Below are 9,377 nucleotides of genomic sequence, written 5' to 3'. Positions count from 1 at the left end.
GACGGTTTGGACTACAGCCTTGAACTGCTAATGCATCTCTCGATGCCTTTTCGAAGGGTTCCTATCACTCTTTCTCAACTCATAATTCACCAGCGCTGAGGTCACCTCCTTGTAACTAACAGTAGTTCTTCTATTGATCATAGTGAGAACGAACGTACCATAATCATCCTCTAGCAACGAACATAAAAGTAGTATCGCCTTGTCTTCATCCTCAACCATGATGTCTACATTGGCCATATCTGAAAGTAACTTCATGAAGTTATTTACATTCTCCCTAATGGAAACCTCCCTCTTCATCTTGAACTGGTAAAACCTCTTCTTCAAGTGAAGTCAATTCTCAATTCTCTTTGTAAGATACTTTTCATTGAGCGTTTCTCATAATCTTTTCGTCGACTTTCTCGGCCCTTCATCACATCCATAAATAAGATCCAGCCGTCAAGCATAACCGAATAACATCCACAAGCTCTTTTTTTTTTTTTTTTTTTTTTTTTTTTTTTTTTTTTTTTTTTTTTCTTTTTTCTGTTCATCTTCTTCCAAACCTTGTCGCTCCATGTCTTCAGTTTCTCTTGTAACTCAGAGTCCTCCTCAAATTCTATGCATCCAACGCATCCATCCACCTGGCACCTCCACAATCGGAAATTGATCTTTGTCATCGAACTTTTGGAATATCAATCTTTATATTATGATGCTAGGACTCCATGTCATCGGCCTTTGTAAGCAGACGACCCACATGTGTTGCTCTCCCATGTTGCTAGCAGTCTAACTCTCCCAAGCTAAGAATCCTCCAGCTGAATTCTTTCGAAAGACAAATCCAAACCCGAAGCTCTGATACCCACTGTTTATGCGTAGCTGGAACTCGAAAAGCCAAATAGCTGCACTGAACAGATACTAGAAAGATCACAACCAAAAACACAAACACAAATCAACATCCACAGCAAAAAAGGGGAACAAAAAAAAAAAAAACCATTTACATAGTTCGGTAAGTGTTACGTCCACCGGGGTAAGCGAAGGGTTTACTATTAGAGATAAAGTAGAATTTACAAATAGCGGCTTTCAAGATCTACCAAAACCCCTCAACAAAAGCCCCTCTCTAGATCTCTCACAACATCCTCCCACAAAGGATGTAACATCCTCTCTCAAAGCGACTGTTCAAATAGTCTTTACTTAATTCTAATTAATGCAGGTTTAGGCGTTATATACCAACTAAATAAAACGCGTTACAAAATCAAGCCCAACTCAAAGCCGACAGCGCCGGTCGACCGCCAAACCGACGCCCGCGTCGACCGACCCAGCCAATCGACAGAATACTACAATTCTATAATGAATTGTCGGGTCGACCCATCACAGGCTGCGCCGACCCAACCCAATCTCCCAGAGCAAGCAATTGATTTACAGGCCGCCGTACGGTCGCCATCGCGACGGTCGACCGCCTTCACCAAGTAGAAATCAGTTCAGGCCTCGTGCACGTTCCGCCGGTCACCTTGAAAACTATTTCTCTTACCATTTTTTCTCTGAACTTCACAAAGCGTCCATCTTATCGTTGTCTCCAGCAATCTTAACAACTGTTTGTTACTATTAAAAATGTTGATAGTCCTAGATATTTGGATAAGGGTGCGTCAGAAAAAGAAAATGTAGAAAAAGGGGCTCCTCTTTGGGGGTTTTGTTTTCCAGAGGGCTTTACCTATTTGTCTTCAAATTTTGAAACTTTTTCATCATCTTAGTTGCTGACTAATTTACTTGCAATTGATGGCCATCAAATTCTTGGTTAATCAGAATCAGCTGGACATTGTCGATAAAAAAAAAGTTTTGCTTTTGCACTAAATTTGCCCTTTCACGCCCCGGGCCCCGCAAGCCCGTTTGGCCCACGATGGCTACATCTTGCAGCATCCACTGAGGGGCAACACGTCGCGTTATGGCCCCTTCAATCCACTGAGCCAAATTTTGGCTATGCCAATGATTACACTTGCGCACTCTCAAAGACCCATTATTTTAAACCGTTCAATCACTGACTCAGCTATCGGATATCGCGGACTAAATGCTTGGCGGTATCACAGCCCTTCCTATGATTCTCAAGTGAATCTTCTTGCCGGCTCAATACTAGGTTTAGAAATGACCAAAACATTGCCTATTGAGCGGCGGGGGGGTTTTTTTTGTGCTATTTGGTCTCTACTCAATGTGATGATCTGATCGATCTCGATAATATCTGGTCCACTTCTTGTGAAGCGACATTAATTCTTTCTCATTGTTAAAGCTAGTAAGGGCCAACTTCAATGCACATATTATTATAGCAGATCCTGTCATAATATAATTGGGTGTAAATGAAGACTTAGATTAAATTCTGGTCATCTTTGATGGAGAGTACATAGACCAACTTGAAGTTACAAAAACAGTTCCTGGAGTTTCACAGCCATTTTCTTTGTGGGGGCGGAGAACCTCTGTACCCGGTCGAAGTTAGTCAATGTCTTCAACTGCCATGACATTGTCAACGTACGTTTCAGTTATTGATGAATATTGGTGGCACTAATTCATGAAAGTGGGTTTACTGGGGACCCGTCCTTTGATTATTCTTTACTTGCAAACAATTAAGATTTAACTCAGACTCTTATATGAAAAATGAAAGGCCTTAGATCTATAGATAGATTGTAAGAGCTTGATCATATATCATTCGAATCATCTTCAAAAATCCATTCCAGTGGCTCATCTGTTAGTTTTTTTCTCTGTTCACAGCTCTAGTCCTCCTCTCATGCCCTAAAGCTTCCACTTCCGTCACCACCTTCCATCCAAAACACGAAAATGTCAGCGATTGACAATCACTTCTTCAAATCCATGATATCTAGTGATCCAAGAGGGTCACTGGCCTTGTGGAACGATCATGCTTATTTCTGTCATTGACCAGGCATCACTTGTGGTGGCCTCCAACATCCTCAAAGGGTCGTATACTTGAACTTGAGCTCTCTCGACCTTGTGGGAGTTATTTCTAATGTCATGAGAGATTGGTCACAAACAATCAAATTAGTGGATCCATCCCACAAGTGATTGGTCACCTTCCCCGTTTGCAATATCCTTAACTTGAGTTCAAATTCTCTTGAAGAAGGTACCCCATCTAGCATAGGTAACCTTACCTCTCTGACTCAACTTTCCCCATGCAATAACAAACTCACTTGCAGCATCCCACCTAGTATAGGTAACCTAACAACATCTCTAACTTATACTATAACAAACTCCGTGGTAGCATAGGTAACATTACTTCTCTAACTAGACTTTACCTATACAATAACATTCTCAGTGGCAGCATCCCATCATTATTAACGAGCCTTTCCACTCTTTCTTTTCTATCTTTGTCCGGAAAAAAATTATATGGCAGCATCCCACATACCATTGAAAACCTTACTTATCTAACTTGACTATATCTGTACAATAACAATCATAGTGGTAGTATTCCATCTAGCATAGGTAATCTTGCCTCTCTGACTCTATTTTTACTGTACAACAACGGCCTCACTGGAAGCATCCCACCTAATATAGGTAACCTTACTCAATTGAATAAACTTTATCTAGATTCTAATGAACTGAGCAGAAACATACCAGCTAGTATAACAAATCTACAGGCATCATACCCAAAGAAATATTCTCCATATCCGTACACTCTCTAACTTTAAGGTTGGTCAGGGGTAATACCATCTGAAGTTTGGGGAGTTTAAGAAACTTGAGCATATCTGATGTCAGAATGAACAAATTGTCCAGCTCAATCCCTACCACTCTTGCTGAATGTCAAGTGCTGGAGGAGCTTTACCTTAGTGGAAATCTCTTTTAAGGAAGTATTCCTTCTTTAGCCTCATTAAAAGGCATCGAGAAGCTCAATGTTTCAATAAATTACCTGTCAGGAAAAATACCAGATTTTTTTCCGAAACTTTTATTTGCTAAACTATTTGAATCTATCTTTCAATAACCTTGAAGGTGAAGTGCCACAACTTGGGGTGTTTGAAAATTCAAGTGCAGTTTCAGTTATTGGAGACATAAAGCTTTGTGGAGGGAACCTGGAAATGCATCTGCCAGCTTGCCCTTCCAAACCCTTTAACAAGAAACATGACTCGCATAGAGCGGTAGTAATCTGTGGGATAACTATTTCATTTATATTACTGATCTTTCTATTTTGCTTCCTTGTTCTTTGATGCCATCGAAAAGGTTTAAGAAGAAAATCTATGGACTCATCACCCACAAATGATCAAAATGAAGAAGTCCCTTATGGGGAACTAGGAAGAGCAGCAAATTGATTCCCTGAGAACAATATAATTGGGAGTGAAGTTCATTTATGGTGTTCAAAGGACTACTCAATGGGGGTATGTACGAAAGTTTTTTGCTGCAAAGGTATTAAAGCTACAAATACAAGTAGCTTCAAGGAGATTTATGGCAGAATGAGAAGCAGCGAAAAACATTATGCATCAGAATCTTTTCAAGATCCTTACAATATGTTCAGGTGCAGATTTCAAAGGTAATGACTTCAAAGCTGTGGTCTTTGAGCTTATGGAGAGCGGTAGTTTAGATGATGGGTTGCATCCCAAAGCAAATGAGCAATTCAAAGCAAGAAAACTGGACCTTATGGGAAGATTAAATATACCTATTGATGTAGCTGATGCTTTGGATTAACTCCACAATTATGGAAAACCAATTGTTCACTGTGATCTGAAGCAAAGCATCATTCTTCTCGATGATAATATGACTGCGCATGTTGGTGACTTCGGGTTAGCCAAGTTTTTGAAAAAGGTTTCTTCTCAGTACTCAACAAGTTCAGCTGGTCTCAAAGGAACTATTAGATATATCGCCCGAGGTGAAAACTTCTACTTATCGATTTCCTTACTTTCATATATGTTGATGTTATTTCTTGTAGGCTAAAATTATAAAAGGGAAAACAAGATTCCCACTTGAACCTTAACCTTCACGGTAGATATTCCTTTTATAGTTAAATACAATGCGTTGTTTGATTTCCTTCACACTTGCAAACTTCAAATGCATACACGCATGTTTTACTAACACATTTCCATTAGAATGTTCTGAATTTAAAAATGTAATTTTATAATCATAGTCAATCTATGACATCTATATGTTCATCTTATTTACTTCACTGAAAATACTCTCTATCTTTCCGTATATTGGCAAATTAATTTTATGGAGAAAATGTAGTACTCAGTTTGACTTTGTTCTTCCTTTTGGAATTATCTCAAACTAATCCATTGTAATTGCTTCTATGTATTTCACCTATGACAGAGTACGGAATGGGGCACAAAGTTTCAACTCGTGGAGATGTGTATAGCTATGGGATCCTTTTACTTGAAATGTTTACTGGAAAGAGACCCACTGATGATATGTTTGTAGGAGGTCTTACTCTTCCTACGTTTGTGAAGAGGGCATTTCCTGGACGAATCGCAAACATCATTGATGCTCATTTGCTCTCACTATGTGATGATGCTGAAAGTATGAATTATGCAAGAGCAATCGAGTGCGTCACTTCAATGAATTATGCAAGAGCAATCGAGTGCGTCACTTCAATGCTTAGAATTGGTATCTCATGTTCGAATGAATTACCAGCAGAGAGAACGGAGATGGACAAAATCAACAGGGAACTGCATATTGTTAGAGATATGTTCGTGAGGAAGGGAAATCAAGAGGAGAGACAGAGAGCCCTGCCGCTTAGTGAAGGTCCAACAACAAATATTCAGTAACGAACCACTGGCATGGATATGTGTTATGCATGTGACGCGCGCCCGCGCGCACACACACGCACACAAAATTCCCATGGAAATCAGTTTGATTAACGTGAGAATCTTTATGCTAGATAGTTTCTGCTGAAATTTATCATCTCTTTTGGAATTCAACATTTCTGAACAGGATGATAATATTTACTTGGCTTTTGATCAAGGAACCATTAGCTGAGTAAAAAGAGGTTGGGGTGGTTACACTAACTGTGTAAAAAGAGGTTGGCGTGGTTACACTAACTGTGTTTCATGTGTAGATAATTTGGAGACAATTGAGCACCTATTTTTGCCCTTCCCTTTTTCTGCAAAACTACGGAAAATTTTCGCTCGTCATATGGGTATCACTGCTTGGCCTTCAAACTTCTTTAAGCTGGTTAACTCTCTTGGGAATTTCTTGCATAATGGTAAAGAGTAGAAGAATATGGCAAATCCTCATATTTGATGTCGCTGTGTATGGATGGCAATAAAGAATATAATATTTACCCAATTTTCATTGTTATTGACACTTTTCCTAGTCTCATGTTTGATTTTACCAGGTGGAATGCACGTGCACTGCACGTGATCAAATATCATAATTATTTTTTAGGTTTATTTATTTACTATAATATGGTTGCAAAAAACTTTACAAATATCATAATATATTAATTTTTTTGAATCCATGTATAATTTTAACATTTTTGGAAAAAAAAAAAAGCTAATATCTAACGATTACATACTATTTGAACGTAATAATTTGTAAAATATTAAAAAAAGAGACCAATAAAAAAAAATTCCTTGAATCATCATAAAAAGTAGGTTTTATCTAGTTAGTAAAAATACAAATTATGAAAATCACTTCATATTGATTATCAGAAAAGACCGAGTAATATAGATATTAAAGAAATTTTTTCAAAAAATTCTAAGTTATAATCAAGATCAATCAGAAAGAATTAAATTATATGATAAGGGAAAAAAAAATCCGTTGGTTGTAACTCTTTTTGATCATTCTTTTCAACTAAATAACTTAAGATCGTATCAAAATAATATCTCTATTTAGAAATTAAAAATATAAGTCTAGAGAAAAAATACATATTATGCACTATATTGATGTATTTTTAACAAATAATTCAATCTACTATGTAATTTAAAATAAACCTTAAATTATGAGCAATTTAAAAGCATTTAAAATTAAAAAAAATTGTATATTTTAAAATCAGGAATCTAATTCTAATATACCTTTACAATATTGCTCTTATAGGTATCCAAAAAACAAAATAAAATATAAAAAATTTAATGCGAAAATATATCCGGATTAAAGACTTATTCGTAATATTTCCTATTTTTTGTTAATGTGATTTTGATTAAAAGTATCTGAAATATGACAATACTATCTTATTAAAATGAGATTGGTGGACTCGAGTTTGGATCTGGTTGAGAAAAAAATTGAACCTCAAAACAAAATACTCCAAATATCCCACTCTCCCTCCAAATTAAGCATATTCTGATGCAAATTATTAAATTTAATTTTCATCTAATATTTAAATTAAATATTACAGATGTCTATTATGTATGAACTATTAGTCATCGATAAAAAAAATCCCTGAATTTTACAATCTAATAATCAATTTATAAAAATTGTCAACCTTTTAGTAAAAAAAGCCTCTTCTAAAAGTTTTTAAAGCAGAAGTATATATTTTAGAAAAAAAGAGACTCTTCGAAAATGATGCTTTAATTTATAAATCCTCTAATAACCATTTGCTCATTATTGTATGAATAGAATATTATATCAATGTTCAATATATTCGTTTATGGATAACAAAAGGTTAAAATCTTTAAGGCGTTAATTGAACTTAATACTCTTTTATAGTTACAGCAATTATATTAGTTACTCACTGTATCTGTTGGATCCATTTTAAATTAAGATAACATATTAGTTGCCTCGGGACTTAAAATCTAATGTTTTTATAATTATATTATTTTTTTTTTACATCTGTCCCTCATTACATGAAACTAAGATGGCCTTTGTAAGTGTTTTCTATAATGAGTTTCATTGTAATTTTAGACAATTCGATTTTTTCTACTCCTTTCCATCAATAGATTTATAACTATGGCATTATTTATAATAATTATTTTACCATTACTAAATAATTGATAGATAGAGTTTCGTACAATAGCGGTTAGGAAGTTTTAGGGCCGAATTAAGAAAACTTAAGTGACATATAATGTAATTCAATTAATTAACAATGATAATTAATTTAGTTTAATTAGTATTAGAATGTAATATCAACAAAGAATATGGGTAGTATAGTCCTTAAAAATATTTTTCACAACTCCCTCTTTTAAAGGGAGTATGATCGTCACCATCTTTATGCTTTGACAGGGTCCACCTCACATAAGAGGGTGGATTAAAATGAAGAAAGCTTTAAATGTGCTTTTCCCTCTGAAAACTATTGGAGAAGGTCTCGAAGATTAATGATGCTAAGAAAAGGCCTGCTTCAGTTTAAGGTTTGTTGCAAGACCAGATCATAGAGGGGTCTGTTTTTGGGGTTAATATTGCTCTGGTTGAACTTTAAGACGAGACTGTGCTTTCTTTTGGTTACTTTTTAGTTGAGGTTTTAGCTCTTCGTGTTTGTTTTATAAAGCTGTACTTTTGAACTCTTAGCTCCTTCAGTTCTTTGAGAAGTTTCCCAACAATGTCTATGTTGCAGTGAATGACAACAATTGTTTCTCTCCTCATCCTCATAAATCCTCTTGCGGAATTATTTTCGTTGTTAACAAAAGGAACTAAGAGTTCCTCTTCTTGTAGAGGTTCTTGCATTGCACTATGTTATGAATAAATAAATAAATATATCGAGTATGATATCTTGCTCTGCTTTCCTGTTCAAATAAATAAATAGATGAGTCTATCTGCTTAATCATAATGGTTAATTTAACTGCAAATATTGAACTGTGGAATGGTCCATTAAGTAAGCTACGACTGCACTAGTGCACTTTAGAGTACGATCCTACTGAGTTCTGTATGCTTAATCATAATGGTTAATTTCCTTTGTTCACATGTTAGTAATTTAACTAAGATGACCCTTAATGAAAGGTGTTTGTAAGAAATAATTCATGCGGTCAACCATCTTTGTTGTTGTTGTTTCATTGTCCATAGAATTTCTCAGATTAGTTTTTATGCTATACTTCCATAGTTGCATATGTACATGTCAACAGAAATAGAGTATAGGATGGAAAATGGAGATTTTTTTGGAAAAATCTTCATCTTATGGAATACTGATGTTTATTGCAAAGAGACACTGCTGATATCTTCAAAGGTCTAAGCTTAAAGAAGCACAAAACATGTTAATGCAAGAAAAAAATATGAAGTTCGTAATTGCCCTCCTCAGGACTGGCGTTGTCTACTCAAGAAAAATGTATTTTAAAGTATATATATTATCATAATCAATCTATCATGTCAACATGTTTCAATTAGGAATACACTCAAGATGATTACTGCAAAAAGACCCACTGATGATGCTTTTGTGGGAGGCCACACAGTCTTCTCAAGTTTGTGAAGATGGCATTTCCTTGTGGAAGATGGCAAAGCAAATAATATATGATGATGATGATGATTGATGGGAGCATGAATGGTGCAAGAATTATAGA

At 35.6% G+C, this 9,377-nt stretch overlaps 1 pseudogene; it reads left to right on the top strand.

Annotated features, from left to right (window-relative positions):
• Positions 2,794–5,720, top strand: LOC109820822 (annotated as a pseudogene).

This window comes from Asparagus officinalis, chromosome 8, assembly GCF_001876935.1.
Source record: "Asparagus officinalis chromosome 8, Aspof.V1, whole genome shotgun sequence".
NCBI classification, from domain to species: Eukaryota; Viridiplantae; Streptophyta; class Magnoliopsida; order Asparagales; family Asparagaceae; genus Asparagus; species Asparagus officinalis.
The sequence above is the reverse complement of the archived record's forward strand: the minus strand, read 5'-3'. Positions and strand labels throughout refer to the sequence as shown.